General features: G+C 43.8%; 1 protein-coding gene and 1 long non-coding RNA gene across 6 annotated transcripts in view; both read left to right on the forward strand.

Moving 5' to 3' along the window:
• Positions 1-16,731, forward strand: part of LOC127000585 (uncharacterized) — a 74,832-nt gene that overhangs the window by 36,905 nt on the left and 21,196 nt on the right. The window lies entirely within an intron of this gene.
• On the forward strand, positions 5,430-8,155 carry LOC127000588 (uncharacterized). The gene is made up of 2 exons (XR_007754321.1): positions 5,430-6,166; positions 7,570-8,155. It is a non-coding gene; the product is annotated as an uncharacterized LOC127000588 (long non-coding RNA).

Below are 16,731 nucleotides of genomic sequence, written 5' to 3' on the forward strand. Positions count from 1 at the left end.
CAGTGAGTGCAGTGTTATTCTTCCATGGTTCAAATCTTACGGTATAGAATCAAAGGTGCGGTCACACTCCTGCGGTCTCATATATTCACATTCTATTGGCGTTCGCTTCTTTTCCTTATTCCTTCCTATGTTCCTGCCTTGTCTTCGCTATATTCTTTTACTCTAGTCTAGCCAGTTAGCTTAGTGTTGGGTGTGCTCAGCTTTCCTCTCGACACACAAGATTAAAGGCCACGGTCTCATATACTTACATTTTATTATCCTTGGCTTTTTCCTTCATTCCCTCTGCCGGTTTTGCATAATCTATTCCATATTCTTTACGCTAGCCAGTTAGTTTAGTGTTTAATTTGCTCAGCTTTCCTCTCGACACATAGGATTAAAGGCCACGGTCTCGTATATTCACATTCTATTGTCGTTGAGTTTTTTCCTTCATTCCTTCTGCCGTTGTTGCTTAATCTTCCTCATATTCTTTTCCTTCTTCCAGTTTGTTTAGTGTTTGATTTGTTAAGCTTTCTTCTCGACGCATAAGATTAAAGGCCACGGTCTCGTATACTTACATTCTACTGGCCTTGGCTTTTTCCTTCATTCCCTCTGCCGTTGTTGCTTAATCCTCCTCATACTCTTTTACGCTTGCCAGTTTGTTTAGTGTTTGATGTGCTCGGCTTTCTTCTCGACGCACAAGATTATAGGCCACGGTCTCGTATATTCACATTCTATTATAGTTAAGTTTTTCCTTCATTCCCTCTTCCGTTTTCGCTTAATCTTCCCCCGACTTTTTATTTTCCCTCTGTTTACTTCCCTTGAGCTGTTTCCTTTACTGTACAAAAAATGCCCTCCTCACTTCTCTCCCTCCCCCCCCCTTCCATACTCTCCCGTCCCTGTTCTTTTTCTACAGCCAGTCAGTTCCGTGTTTGATTCTCTCGGCTTTGTATATGCTGTGATGATGTTACGCCCACATTACTATATACATCCTGTTGGCGCCGCTCCCCCATGCACTCCCTTCCGCCCTCCTCGCCATGCCTCTCCCTGCCTCCCTGTCAAGCTCTCCTGCCAGTGTCCATCCCTCCCTGCCATGCCCCCTTGCTGCTTCCCTGCTACAACTTGTCCGATCCATGTACTCATAGGTTGATGATACAAACTTGAGCCCTGGAGCAATGCGTATAAAAACCTGGCTAAAGTAGTAACAGCCGGGCACTTCTCCAAATTTTCATTATTTAGGTTGAAGAGACAAAGTTGAACGCTGAGGCAACGCGTATAAAAGCATATCTAGGAAAAGTTAATCGTGCTAACTACTACTTGCGCGTACGATGTATAAGGTGAGGATACAAATTTGAACGCTGAGGCAATGCGCATAAAAGCCTGGCTGGAAAAAGGGAACCATGGTGACTAGAGCCGTAAAACACACACACACACACACACACACACACACACACACACACACACACACACACACACACACACGTCAGCTGATCCTTATCCCTCTTAAATGGGAGACATAATAAATCTTCATGAGACAATATTTTAATTTCCTGTTGATTATTTTTATTATTTCTCATCTTCTCTTATTTTGTTTTCAAGTTTTCCAATTTTTTGCCTTTGTTAACTTTTCCTTTTGAGTTGTGTGAAGAGAGACGGCGCTGGAAGAAGAAGAAGAGGAGGAGGAGGAGGAGGAGGAGGAGGAAGAGGAGGTGGAGGAGAATGAGTCTGGTATTGTTGTGGATGTAGTGATGGTAGTAGTAGTGGTAGTAGTAGTAGTAGTAGTGGATGTGGTGGTAGTATGTTAGTGCTTTGTAGGTGTGTGTGTGTGTGTGTGTGTGTGTGTGTGTGTAGCTTATTCATATTAATAAATGAACGTATGTATGCAAGACCATTTTTATCGAGTCATTTTTATAGTTATTTTCTTTGTTTTATACTATTTTAGCATTTGCATAGTTTTAGTTTTTTTCTTTTTTTTTGTCTAGTAATAAGTGTGTTGGTTTAATTAGTCGGTTTTTTTTTTCATATATATAATTAGTGTTTTGATATTGCTGTTTAATGATCTTGCAGCGTGTATTTTGTTGTTGTTGTTGTTGTTGTTGTTGTTGTTGTCATTATTATTATTATCATGTTTGCTATTATATTCTTTTCCAGGTCCTTCTATCATCATCATTTTTCTGTGTGTGTGTTTATATGTGTGTGTGTTTATATGTGTGTGTGTTTATATGTGTGTGTGTTTATATGTGTGTGTGTGTTTATGTGTGTGTGTGTTTATGTGTGTGTGTGTGTGTGTGTGTGTGTGTGAGTGACAAATATAAAGACGGACAAAGACATAAACACACACACACACACACACACACACACACACACACACACACACACACACACACACACACACACACACACACACACACACCTTGCCTCGCGCACTCGGAACATTTAAAGACCACATCAAATCAACATTAAAAAAGAGAAGTAAAAAAGAAAAAAAAAAGGAAATATTACCTGCATACCTTCAAAGCCTCCGCCATCTTGAATTCTTTAGCCTTCAGGTGAGACGCCAAGCACACCTGAGGCACCCCCCCTTCCCCTTCCCCCCCTCCTCCTTCCCTCTCCTCCCTTCCCTCATCCTCTCCTCGTTTTTCTCTCTCCCTCTCATCTTTTTCCTTCTTCCTTTTCCTTCCTTTTCCTTCCCTTCGTACCTACTTCTCTTTTCCTCTCTCTCTCTCTCTCTCTCTCTCTCTCTCTCTCTCTCTCTCTCTCTCTCTCTCTCTCTCTCTCTCTCTCTCTCTCTCTCTCTCTCTCTCTCTCTCTCTCTCTCTCTCTCTCTCTCCCCTTCACTTCTTTCCTCTTCCCCTTTCTCTGTTTTCCTTTCTCTTCCTTTCCTTCCTTCCCTTCCATCTGTTCTTAGGTATTTCCCTTTCCTTCAATTTCTCCCTTCTCCTTCCCTCTTTCTTTCCCCTCCCTTCCCTCGTTTTTCTCTCCTCTTCCTCTTTTCTCCTCTCTCTTTCTCTCTCTCTTTCTTCCTCCAGTTGGTTTTATTGTCCTTTTAGTGAGTATTTATTTTACCTTGCTCTTAATTAATTACAGTTTATTAGAGTTTTAAGGTATAGTTTATTTTGTCTTTTATTCGACGCAACATGACCCTGAAGTTGCGTCAATCAATCTTTCCTTCTTTCTTTCTTTCTTTCTTTCTTTCTTTCTTTTTCCCTTCCCCCTCCGTTCTTAGCTATCACCCACTCTCTACTTTTCCCTCTTCTTTCCTCATCTTTTCTCCCTTCTTCCATCGTTCCTTATTCTCTTATCCTTATTCTCCTTACACCCCAATCATCAATCAATTTTTCTTTTTTTCTTTTTCCCTTCCCCCTCCGTTCTTAGCTATCACCCACTTTCTACTTTTCCCTCTTCTTTCCTCATTATTTCTTCCTTTTTCCTTCATTCCTTATTCTCTGCGTGTGTTTCCTCTCCCTCCTCCCACTCTTTCCCTCTCTCTCTCTCTTCACCCCTCTTTTTTCCCGTCATCTCTTTTCCTCTTTCCATTTCTCCCTCTCCTGTTTCTTCCCCTTCCTCACACCCATTTTTCCTCCCCCTTCCCCTCCCCATACCTCCCAATTACCATTTTTATCTCCCTTTTCCTTACCTCTCCTTCCCTTCTCTTCCCTCCTCTCCCCCTCATCCTCCCTCTCTACTCTTTTCTCTCTATTTCTCTCTCCCTCCCTCTCTCTGTCTCTCCCTCTCCCTACCTCCTTCTCTCTTCTCTCCCCTTTTCATTCCTTCCTCTCTCCACTCTTTCCTCCCTTCCTCCTCTTCCCTCCCCTCTTATCCCCCCCTCCCCTCCTCCCCCCCTCCCCCCTTTCTCTCCACTTCTGTTACCTCCACGGCGACAGGTGCGTGGGAGAGAGAGAGAGAGAGAGAGAGAGAGAGAGAGAGAATGCCAGTGGTGTCATTTATTGCATTCACTCTTAACTGATCTCATTTCTCTCTCTCTCTCTCTCTCTCTCTCTCTCTCTCTCTCCATATATGTAGTGGAATGCTAAAAAATGGTTACCAAATATTTTAGTTTTAATTGGACTCAGTTGAGGAGAGGAGGAGGAGGAGGAGGAGGAGGAAGAAGAGGAGGAGGAGCAACTGATGGTACGAAAGTAGAAAAAAGAGGAAAATAAAAGATAAGGACATTTGGCTAAGATGGGAAGCGATGGAGGAGGAGGAGGAGGAAGGAAAGGTAAAAAAGGGTAAGGACGAATTGAGTGAGGAAAGGAGGAATGTTGCAACGAGAGAGAGAGAGAGAGATACAGAGAGAGAGAGAGAGAGAGAGAGAGAGTCCTCCTCCTCCTCTTCCTCCTCTCCTCCTCCTCTCCTCTGAGTCCAATTAAAACTAAAATATTTGTAACCATTTTTAGCATGGAGAGAGAGAGAGAGAGAGAGAGAGAGAGATTTACATAGATTTACATAGAAAATCAGACCACACAGACCCCATGGTCCAGACTTGGTGGTCTGTCTAACCTAAGTGATTTTACATTAATCAGAAGACTCCAAAACGTTGCATTTCTACTCTAGTTGATATTAAGTTGAAGGAAGTGACGGTCGAGCTTATTTTGAAGGAGTCAATCGTGTTACACTGGACCACTGATGATGGGAGCTTATTCCATTCTCGCACTACAACGTTGGTGAAGAAAAATTTGGTGCAGTCTGAATTTACTTGTCTACATCTGAGTTTTACGCCATTGTTCCTCGTGCGCAAAGTGTCATCGATCATAAACAATGTTGATCTGTCTACATTCGTGAAACCATTAAGTATTTTAAAACATTCGATCAGTTTTCCTCAGGCGACGTTTCTCAAGAGAGAACATGTTAAGGGTAGAAAGCCTTTCTTCGTAGGATTTGTTGCGCAAGGAAGGGATAATTTTCGTTGCCCGACGCTGAACACCTTCTAATTTAGCAATATCCTTTGCATGGTGAGGAGACCAAAACTGTACCGCATATTCCAAGTGGGGTCTGACTAAACTGTTGTAGAGCGGGAGTATTACATCTTTATTCTTAAATAAAAAGTTTCTTTTAATGAAGCCCAACATTCTGTTCGCTTTATTTGCTGCATCGATGCATTGCTGTGAGAATTTGAGGTTTGACGCGAGAGAGAGAGAGAGAGAGAGAGAGAGAGAGAATAAACAGAAGTACTTGAGGTTACCTGGAGGAGCTGATGCAGGTAAGAGGAGGAGGAGGAGGAGGAGGATTTGGAGGTCAGTGTGTCAGCTCTTAAACATTTTTCTTTCTCTTCCTCTCTATTTTTCTTTTGTTTTTTCTTTCTTTTCTTCGATTATTTTTCTCTTTTTCTCTTATTCTGCTTTTTCATTTCATTTTCTTTCTATATATTTTTTTCTTCCTTGATTTCTTCTCTTCTTTCTCTTTTTTTAACTTATTCATTCATTCCTCTCTCTCTCTCTCTCTCTCTCTCTCTCTCTCTCTCTCTCTCTCTCTCTCTCTCTCTCTCTCTCTCTCTCTCTCTCTCTCTCTCAAAAACAATGGGAGAAATTAGAAACAAAGAGGGAAACGCATGCCGCGCCAAAACACTCGGCCGGCTCCTGCCATCCCAGACTCGACAAACGCAGCCTTTGCTCCGTCACGGTGTTTACGATTAATTTAATATTCCCGTCTGGAGTTGTTCTGCAGTTGTCTGGAGTTCCCGCCCTTCCCCGCCTCGGCGGTGCTGGGGAGCGTCAGGGAGCCCAAGGTCTCCCTGGCGAGCGTCGCAGGGCTCAGGGGTTCCGGCAGGGCGTCTTGGCTCCCTCGGGGCGTCCATGGCGGTGCCGTAGATCTCGAGTGTCCAGGGGCGGGGGGAGGGGAGGGTGTTTGGTGTTGTGTGTTGGTATGGGCGGGTCTTTTCTGGGGTGAAGGAGACTCATTCGTATCAGCACACGGCACCAAGGAAAGGCGATTACAGAACAACTCCATGACAGGGATATTACCGGTGAAAAACACCGAAAATAAGGAAAATAAACTAAAAGAACATCAGAAATAGGATAATACCGGAGAGGAATTCCAGGAAATAGACAAGATAGAAGCACAGATGAGAAAAGAAGAAAATAAAACAAAAACACACAAAAATCCAGCACGAAGGCCTTTGGTGTAGTATGTTGGTATGGGTGAGCCTTCTCAGGGGTGAAGGAGACTCCCCTGTAGCAAGATACGGCACCAGGTAGAGGCGATGTAGATACTCTACACAACACTGTCACACGACAAATAACGAAAAATAACACCGGAGACAGGATAATACGGAAAAGGAATGCCAGAAAAAAGAAGTCTGATCCAAAACACAACATTAGCAAAACGAACAACTAGGATTGAGGACTTTGGTGTGGTATGTTGGTACGGGCGAGGCTTCTCAGGGGTGAAGGAGACTCGTCTGTAGCAGGATACGGCACCAAGAAAAGCCGATATACAGTAGAAACAACACCAGAAAAAGGAAAATACAGAAAAAAGAACACCAGAAAAAGAATTGCTGACCCTGACTTAACTGTCGGGGTGGGATGCTGACCCTGATTTAATTGTCGGGGTGGGATGCTGACCCTGACTTAATTGTCGGGGTGGGATGCTGACCCCAGCTTGAATGTTGGGGTGGGATGCTGACCCTGACGTAAATGTTGGGGTGGGATACTGACCCTGACGTAAATGTCGGGGTGGGATGCTGACCCTGACGTAAATGTTGGGGTGGGATACTGACCCTGACGTAAATGTTGGGGTGGGATGCTGACCCTGACGTAAATGTTGGGGTGGGATGCTGACCCTGACGTAAATGTCGGGGTGGGATACTGACCTTTAAAGGAAGGAAAATGAGTTGTTGCGATGTCTTAGTTTTATCGACAACGGAATCGACGTTTTGGAAACAAAGAAAGGATAACGAGTTATTGCGACGTGTTTTTATCGACAAAGGAATCGACGTTTTGGAAACAAAGAAAGGATAACGAGTTATTGCGACGTGTTTTTATCGACAAAGGAATCGACGTTTTGGAAACAAGGAAAGGATAACGAGTTATTGCGACGTGTTTTTATCGACAAAGGAATTGACGTTTTGGAAACAAAGAAAGGATAACGAGTTATTGCGACGTGTTTTTATCGACAAAGGAATTGACGTTTTGGAAACAAGGAAAGGATAACGAGTTATTGCGACGTGTTTTTATCGACAACGGAATCGACGTTTTGGAAACAAAGAAAGGATAACGAGTTATTGCGACGTGTTTTTATCGACAAAGGAATTGACGTTTTGGAAACAAGGAAAGGAAAATATGTTTTTGAGTTGGTTTAGTTTTATGGACAAAGGAATCAATATTTTTGGGAACGAAGAAAGGATAACGAGTTTTTGCGACGTGTTTTTATTGACAAAGGAATCAACATTTTGGGAACAGAGAAAGGAAAATATGATTTTGAGATGGTTTAGTTTTATTGACAAAGGAATCAACGTTTTGGGAACAGAGAAAGGAAAATATGGTTTTGAGATGGTTTAGTTTTATCGACAAAGGAATCAACATTTTGGGAACGAAGAAAGGATAACGAGTTTTTGCGACGTGTTTTTATCGACAAAGGACAAAGATACGGCACCAGGTAGAGGCGATGTAGATACTCTACACAACACTGTCACACGACAATTAAAGAAAAATAACACCGGAGACAGGATGATACAGAAAAAGAATACCAGGAAAAAGAAATCAGATACAAAACACAACATTAGCAAAACGAACAACTAGGACTTTGGTGTGGTATGTTGGCACGGGTGAGCCTTTTCTGGGGTGAAGGAGACTCGTCTATAGCAGGATACGGCACCAAGAAAAGCCGATACAGAAACACCAGAAAAAGGAAAATGAAGAAAAAGAAAACCAGCACAAGGAAAATACAGAAAAAAGAATACGATAGAAACGCAACATCTTAAAAAGGAAAGAGTCATCATCCACATTTTGGGCTCTCAATAACATCAAGAAAATGACGAGTGTGTGTCTTCCCTGGTGAAAGAGGCTCACCCGGACACCCGGACCAAAGGACATCACAAGAGGGGACGAAAATAAAAACATCAAGAAAAGAAAATTATATAAAAGAAAAGAACAAAAAGAAAAGAAAACATCCACGAAGAAAAAAAAGAAAACGGAAAAGAAAGGAAAGAATAAAATAAATAAATAAATAAATAAATAAATAACCTTACAACTAACAATTTAATCATCTCCTTCACTAATTAACTATTTGTCTCATTGAAGAGAAGAGAGCTGTTAGACCAAAAATGAAGAGAAAAAAGATAAAGTTTAACAAAAACACCGAAAACGTTTGATGAGGAATAGAAGGAAATGAATCTCACCCTAAATACGCGGCCATGTCTCCCGTTCTCTTTGTATTGCTTACCCCTCGACGAAAGAAAAACTCTCTCTCTCTCTCTCTCTCTCTCTCTCTCTCTCTTTCTTCTTCTTCTTCTTCTTCTTCTTCTTTTTCTTCTTTTCACACATTTTCTTTCTTCCTTCCTTGATATATAGTTTTTCTTTTTTTTTCAACTCATTCATTCATTCATTCATTCATTTATCTCTTTGTCTCTTTCACATCATCATCATCATCATCATCATCGTCATCATCAGGAGAAGCCGTCAATGGTATCACACTCCCTTCACACATCAATTCGTGACATTTCGTGAGGTCCCGCATTTTAAAGCAAGCGTTCATAATCTTTCACCTTTCCTCCCCCTCCCCTTCTCTCTCCCCTCTCTCTCCCCTATGGTCCTCCTCCTCCTCTTCTTCTTCTTCATCTTTCTCCCTTTTCTCGTCCTCCTTTCCCTTATACCCGTTTTCCTCTTTCTTCTTCTCTCTGTTCCCTTCCTTCTCCCTTTTCATCCCTCTCCACCTCTCCTCTTTATTTCCCCTTCTTTTTCCCCTTCTTCATTGTTTACACTTTCTTCCCCCTTTCTTCATATCATTCCTCCTCCTCCTTTCTTCTCTATGCACCCTTCCTTCCCCTCTCTTATATTCCTCCATCTTCTCCTCTCCCCTATTCCTTTTGCGCTCTTTCCCTTCCTTCTGTCTCTCCCTCTCCTCTGGCTTCCCTATTCTCCTCCTCTTCTCCCCCTCTTCCTGTATATTCTTCCTCTTCCTCTCCCTTTTGCACCGTTTCCTCCTTTCTTTTCAATATCTCTCCTCTTCCTCCTTCTTCTCTCCCTCTCCTCCTTTTGCAATCTCTCCTTCCTCCTCCTCTGTATTCCTCCTCCTCCTCCTCTTCTTCCTTCTCTCCCTTCCTTCTTTCCTCCCCTTATCCTTCTACCACCACCACCACCTCGTCTTGACCCTCACCTAAACATAAACACACAAACAAACAAACACTCAATCCGTCAATCCATCTGTAATCATCTTGTCATAATAATCTTCAGCCCAATTAGTGTATCACCTTCCGAGAGAGAGAGAGAGAGAGAGAGAGAGAGAGAGAGAGAGAGAGAGAGAGAGAGAGAGAGAGAGAGAGTGTATATACAGGTAGGGAGAGCTCAGGTGATCCATTTTAATTAGTCTTAACTATTTTATCTTACCTGAGAAGTGAGATTGAAAAAGGTCGTGTGATTTCTAGACACTTTCCTTTTAATAATTCGTTCTCATATTTTCTTCCTTTATTTTTTTCTTTCTTTCTTCTATCCTTATGTCCTTGTAACACCCTTTCCTCCTCCTCTTTCTCTCGTATTCCTCTTCTTCTTCTTCTTCTTCTTCTCCTTCCTTTTCCTTTCTTTCCCCTCTCTTCCCTTTTCTCCTCCTCTTATACCTCGTCTTCCTTCTCCTCTTCCTCTTGCTCTCTTATGCACCCTTTCCTTCCCCTCTCTTCCCTTTACTCCTCCTCTTCTTCCTCCTCTTCCTCTATTTCTTGTGCACCCTTCCCTTCCCCTATCTTTCCTTTACTCCTCCTCTTATACCTCCTCTTCCTTCTCCTCTTCCTCTTCCTCTATTCCTTATGCACCCTTCCCTTCCCCTCTCTTCCCTTTACTTCTCCTCTTCTACCGCCTCTTCCTTCTCTTCCTCTTACTCTCTTATGCATTCTTCCCTTCCCCTCTCTTCCCTTTACTCCGAGTTGTACTCAACGGACAGGCCTCCGAGTGGCTCCCGGTCACAAGTGGAGTGCCACAGGAGTCAGTGCTGGGACCCATACTTTTCATCATATATATCAACGACCTAGAACTAGGATTGAAATCCTATCTTTCAAAATTTGCCGACGACACAAAGGTGGGTGGGAAGGCCCTCACGACGGCAGACTGCGAAATTATCCAGAGAGACCTGGACCTGATCACTCGGTGGTCGGAAAAATGGCAGATGTCCTTCAACACTACCAAATGTAAAGTAATGCATATCGGATCCAGAAACAGCAACCACATATACCACATGGGTGGCGAACCACTACATGTAGTGCAAGAAGAAAGAGACCTCGGGCTCACCATCAGCAGTGACTTGAAACAAACAAAACACTGCAAGTCCGCCTGTAAGAAAGCCAATACAATGCTTGGGTTCATAGCGAGGAACTTCGAATACAAGACGCCGGGAGTTATGTTATCCTTGTATAATTCGCTGGTAAGGCCCCACCTGGAATACGTCGTGCAATTCTGGTCTCCTGATTACAGGAAAGACATTGAATTACTTGAGAGAGTACAGCGCCGCGCCACGAAGATGATACCATCACTGAGGACGAAACCCTATGAAGAACGACTCGAGCGACTCAACCTCTTCACGATGGAAAAGAGACGACTGCGGGGAGACATGATACAAGTCTTTAAGTACCTGAACAAGTTCAGCAACGTTGACCACTCCAAACTCTTCACGCTACAAACTAACCTGAGAACAAGAAACAACGGAAAAACAATTCAAGCAAAGTGATGCAATACCGACATCGGCAGGAGTTATTTCTCGAATAGAGTTGTTCGCCACTGGAACAGCCTTCCTGCAGAAGTGGTTAGCGCAGAGACCATCAACTCCTTCAAGAAACGCATTGATCGCCACTTTGCTGCATCGGGAGTGAACTGAACGTTCCCAAGAGTAGATACACAAGTGCTTTAATCCTTCCCTGCAAGCCACTCCTGTGGCAAACGGATTGATTAAATCACTGAACGCAGGCAGCCTAGTTATGAGCCAACAGGCTTTCTGCTGCCTGCTAGTCCGTGTTTCCATGTTTCCTCCTCATCCTCCTCATCCTCATTATTCTGTTTGTTTATAAGACCATTTTGAAGTCTTTAAAGGCCCAAGTATATATTTTTTTTTTTCGTAACTTTCACACATTTCAGAATTTCAAATGAGGTTCTTTTCCCACTCTTTTTGATCCTCGTAAAGGGCCTGAGATATCTAATTGTTTGTTTGTGTGTTCGTTCGTGTGTTTGTGTGGCTCAATTGGCGTATGACAGGTATGAAAGGTGCGCTTAACTATTCCTGCTTGTTTACCTGTTGGGGCCTCAGGTGTGTCAGTGCCAATTAGTAGAGGGAGGGAGAGAGAGAGGGAAGGGAGGGAAGGGGAGGGGCTAGGTAAGGTGTGTGGGAGGGAGGGAGGGAAGGGTAAAATAAGTAGGAAGGAGGGAGGAAGGTTAGGTTAGGTAGGTGAGGTGGGAGGGAGGGAGAGGAGGGGTGGATGGGGAGGGGAGGGTATGCTAAGATAGGTAAGGTGGGTGGGAGGGGGTAGTGGAGGGGGGTAAGGAACGGAGGTAGGGGGAAGCGGGGGGAGGGAGGGTGGATGGGGAGGGGAGGGTAAGCAAAGGTAGGTAAGGTGGGTGGGAGGGGTAGTGGAGGGGGGTAAGGTAAGGTGGGAGGGGGTAGTGGAGGGAGGGGGGAAGATAAGCTAAGGTAGGTAAGGTGGGCGGGAGGGGGTAGTGTGGGGGGTAAGGTAAGGTGGGTGGGAGGAGGTAGTGGAGGGGGGTAAGGTAATGTGGGAGGGGGGGGAGCGGGGGGAGGGAGGGAGGTTAGGTAGGTAAGGTGGGTAGGGGGGGAGGGGGGGTGGTTAGGGGAGGGTAAGGTAAGGTGGGCGGGGGGAGGAAGGGAGGTTAGGTCGGTAAGGTAAAGGCAGGAAGTTAATTAGTGCCAGGTGTGTCGGAAGGTTGCAGTGTGTCACCTGTCCATACCTGTGCTTTTTTGTTTGTTTGTATGTTTGTTTGTTTTATCAGATGGGTCAGGTGAGGTTGTGGGTTTGGTGGTGGGGGGATGGTAGTGTTGTTGTTGTTGTTGTTGGTAGTAGTGGTGGTGGTGGTGGTGGTGGTGTTCCTCTTTTTCTTGTTTCTGCTTTTTCTCCTTCATCATCTTCTCTTCTTTTTCCTCATCCTCTTCTTCTTTTTCTGCTTCTTGTTGTTGTTGTTGTCGTTGTTGCTGTTCTTTTTCTTGTTTCTGCTTTTTCTCCTTCATCATCTTCTTCTCTTCTTTTTCCTCATCCTCTTCTTCTTTTTCTGCTTCTTCTTTTTGCTGTTGTTGTTGTTGTTGTTCCTCTTCTGTTTCTATTTTTTCCTTCATCTTCTCTCTCTCTTCTCTTTCCTCCTCCTCTTCTTCTGTTTCTGCCTCTTGTTGTTATTGTTCCTCTTTTTCTTCTGTTTCTGCTTTTTCTATTCCATCATCTCTTTTTTTTCCTCCTCCTCTTCTTCTTTTGCTGCTTCTTCTTTTTGCTGTTGTTGTTGTTGTTGGTGGTGGTGGTGGTGGTGGTGGGTGATTCTATATTTTGTCTATTTGATCTTTTTTTTTCTTCCTTTGTTTTATTGGATGTGTTTCTGGTGTGTTTCTGTGTGTCTCAAGTAGCTGGGCCAAGACAAAAAGTACCTGGAATTGACGTGTATGGAATCTAACGAGGATGGAAAACAGCTGGATATTGTGCCGTTGTTTTTTGAGTTGGTAATGACTAATGAATGACAGTTCTTAGTAATGTATAAAACTCGGTCATATCTCCCCCCTCCCATCGCTCCCCTCCCCCTCTCTCTTTCTTTACCTCTAAACACGTTAATACCCCCTCTATATATACCTCTTTCGATAAGTTAATCCCTCTCTCTACCTTTTTCAATTTTGTTCTAGCGTGTTTTCTTGTTCTCTTCATTTTTGCCCTTGAGCTGCTTCCTGTACTGTTATAAAAATGTAGTACAGGGGGAGGAGGAAGGGAGGGAAAAGTGAGTGAGTGAGTGAGTGAGTGCAGGAGGGAAAGAGTTGGAGGGAGGGAGTAGAGTGTAAGGGAAGGGAGGGAGGGAGAAGGAATGGGAGGAAAAGAAGAAAGGAAGGCGGAGGGGAAGCAAGGGGGGTAAAGGAAGAAAAAGATGGTTAGCGAGGTTGAAATTGGTAAGAAGGAAGGAAGGACAGGTGACAGGAAAGATAAAGGAAAGAATTAAGGAAGAAAAGAGGAAAGAAACGAAGAAAGTGAAAAAAATGAGAAGAAAAGGAGAGGAGAGAGAAAGGAAGAAAGGGAGGTAAAGGAAGAAAAAGATGGTTAGCGAGGTTGAAATTGGTAAGAAGGAAGGACAGGTAACAGGAAAGAAAAAGGAAAGAATTAAGGAAGAAAAGAGGAAAGAAACGAAGAAAGTGAAAAAAATTAGAAGAAAAGGAGAGGAGAGAGAAAGGAAGAAAGGGAGATAAAGGAAGAAAAAGATGGTTAGCGAGGTTGAAATTGGTAAGAAGGAAGGAAGGACAGGTGACAGGAAAGAAAAAGGAAATAATTAAGGAAGAAAAGAGGAAAAAAACGAAGAAAGTGAAAAAAATTAGAAGAAAAGGAGAGGAGAGAGAAAGGAAGAAAGGGAGGTAAAGAAAGGGAAGTGGGAAAATGAGCATCACATATCCCTTCTCTCACTCATCCCTTTCACCTTCCTCTCACGACATAGTTTTTCGTCATGTTAGCCCTACCCCTTCCGATACCCTACGCCCCTGTCCACCCAGCAGTGAATGGGTACCAGGTATTAATCGGGGGTTGTGTCCTGTCTCCTGGGATCTGTTCACTTCTCCTATAATTCCTTCCCCTTCTGTCTCTCTCCGCGGCATATAGATGTTGCGCCGACTAAACGAAACTTTCCAACTTAGTCCTACCCCCTTTCGACATCTGAATCTCTCCTTCCCCCCCTCTCTCTACCCTTTTCAACATGTTAGCACCCCCTCAAAAGCACCACATACTCCCTCCCTGACTCATCCCTTTCACCTCCTGCCTCCCACGACATCGTTTTCATCCTCTACCGGAGTCTACCCTTTTCGACATTTTAATCCCTCCTTCCTCCCCTCTCTCTACCCTTTTCAACATGTTAGCACCCCCTCAAAAGCACCACATACTCCCTCCCTGACTCATCCCTTTCACCTCCTCCCTCCCACCCACGGCATAGTTTTTAAGAGCAGGGAGATGAGGCGTGTGTTCCCAGCATCCATTAAAGGTCCCTTCCTCGCGTCCTTGAGATAAATTAAATCCCTTCCTCCATCCCTCCCTCCTTCCTTGCCTCTCTCCCTTCCTTTCTCAAAAAAAAAAATCCCCAAATAGCTTAAAAGGAGAAGATGAGAAGGAAGGAGGGGCAAAAATGGAAGGAGGCTTGAGTGAGGGGGAAGTAAGGAAGAGGAGGAGGAGGAGGAGAAAAAGGATAGGAGAAAGGAAAGGAAAGAGGGGTACTGAAAAGGAGATGGGAAGGGAGGAGAGGAAGATGGAAGAAGACGTAAGTGATGAAGTGAATAGGAGGAGGAGAAAGAGGAGGAGCTCAAAGGAGTACAAAGGAAAAGCAAACAGCAACAGACCTCTTGGTCCTAACTAGGCTGTTTGTTGTTGCTACCATCTACTCTAATCTACGAGTCAGAGGCACAGGACAGCAAAGGTGAAGAAGAGGAGGAGGAGGAGGAGGAAGAGTAAAAAGACCACCCAAATTTGTGATATGGAGAGAGAGAGAGAGAGACGTCAGATGAAGGCAAGGTCACAAATCTTCTGCCAAGGTGTGACTCAAACCCTCACCCCATCCCCCCTCACCCCTCACCCCCTTAGATACACCTGTCCCCCTATCAACCCCCCCCTTGTCGCCCCTTCCCCCCCCCCCCCCTCTTGCCTGACTGACTAAGACGCTGGGTGGTTGGGCGGATAGAGAGGTGGAAGAGGAAGAAGAGGAGGAAGAGAAGGAAAGAGAAGATAGGGAGTGAAGAAGAGGAGGAAGAGAAGAGGAAGAGAAGGATAGAGAAGATAAGGTATGAAAAGGAAGAGGAGGAAGAGGAGGGGAAGAAGCAAGAGGTGGATAGAGAGGATAAGGTTTAAAAGGAAGAGAAGGAGGAAGAGAAAGAGAAGAAGAGAGAAAAGCAAGAGGGAGAAGGTGGAAGAGGAGGAGGTGGAGGAGAAAGCAGAGATGAGAAGTAGAGGAGAGGAACGTGGAAGAGGAGGAGGAGGAGGAGAAAGTAGAGAAGAGAAGGTGAGAAAGGAAAGAGAGAGAGAGAGAGAGAGAGAGAGAGAGAGAATGACACGACAGACAGAGTAAAAACACATCAAAGAAAGGAAAGAAAAAGAAAAAAACAAAGAAACAATAAAAAGAAAAAATGGAAGATATAATATAATAGAAGTAAATAAAGAATAGATAAGGAGAATAATGATGAGTAAGGTTGTTGTATTAGATAAAGGGGAAGGGGGACAGGGTGGTGGTGGTGGTGGTGGTGGTGAGGGGGGGGGGGTGAGTCAAGGGTAGAATGACTGGACTGCATGTGATAGACGAGACGGAGGAGGAGGAGGAGGAGAGAGGAGGAGGAAGAGGAAGAGGAAGAAGAGGAGGAAGAAGAGCAAAGACAAATGATAGAGGAGAGTGACACAAGTAAAGGAAAAGAAGACTAACAGTGAAAGAGGAGGAGGAAGAAGATGATCAGGAGGAAGAGGAAGAGGAAGAAGAGGAGGAGGAGGAAGCGGAAGAGAAAGAGGAAAGAGACAAATGATAGAGGAGAGTGACACAAGGAAACGAAAAGGAGATGAATAACAGTAAAAGAGGAGGAGGAGGAAGATGATGATCAGGAGGAAGAGGAAGAAGAGGAGGAGGAGGAGGAGAAAAGTGTCACATGATAGAGGAGAATGACAAGGAAACGAAAAGGAGAAGAATTGCAGTGAAAGAGGAGGAGGAGGGAGAAGATGATCAGGAGAAAGAGGAAGAGGAAGAAGAGGAGGAGGAGGAGGAGGAGGAGGTGGAGGAGGAAAATCACAAAAAAGGAAAAGAAGATAACCCCAAAAATCACGAAAAAATAGAAAAGATTAAGAGAAAGAAGAAAAGGAGAAGGAGAAGGAAAAAAAGGGAAGATAACATAGAGGAAGAGGAAGAGAAAATAGAAGGGGAATGAGAGGAAGAGGAAGAAGAAGAGGAAATAAAAGTGTGAGATGACTGAGAGGTAAAAAGAGGAGAGAGAGAGTTTTCATTTTAATTTCTTTTCTTTTCTTTTCATTTCTTTCCTTCTTTCTTTCTTTCATTCCTATTTCTTTTCTTTATTACGCTGTTTATTTTTCCTTTATTCGAGTTTTATTTTCTTTCTTTTTTTTGTCTTTCCTACGTTCTTTTTTTTCTTTTTCTTTCTCCTTTTTATTTTATTTTTCTCTTTCCTTCTCTTTTTCTCCTTTCCTTCCTTCCTTCTTTTTGTTTGTTTGTTTGTTTGTTTCTTTGCGTCATATACTGTCACACACCTCCACCACCATCACCACCACATCCACCATCATCATCATCATCATCATCATCATCATCATCATCATCATCATCATCACCACCACCACACAATACCATACCACACCAATACATTCCTAACCATAACACCACCACCACCACCACC

The sequence above is a fragment of the Eriocheir sinensis genome, chromosome 19 (genome assembly GCF_024679095.1).
Source record: "Eriocheir sinensis breed Jianghai 21 chromosome 19, ASM2467909v1, whole genome shotgun sequence".
In the NCBI taxonomy this organism is placed as follows: Eukaryota; Metazoa; Arthropoda; class Malacostraca; order Decapoda; family Varunidae; genus Eriocheir; species Eriocheir sinensis.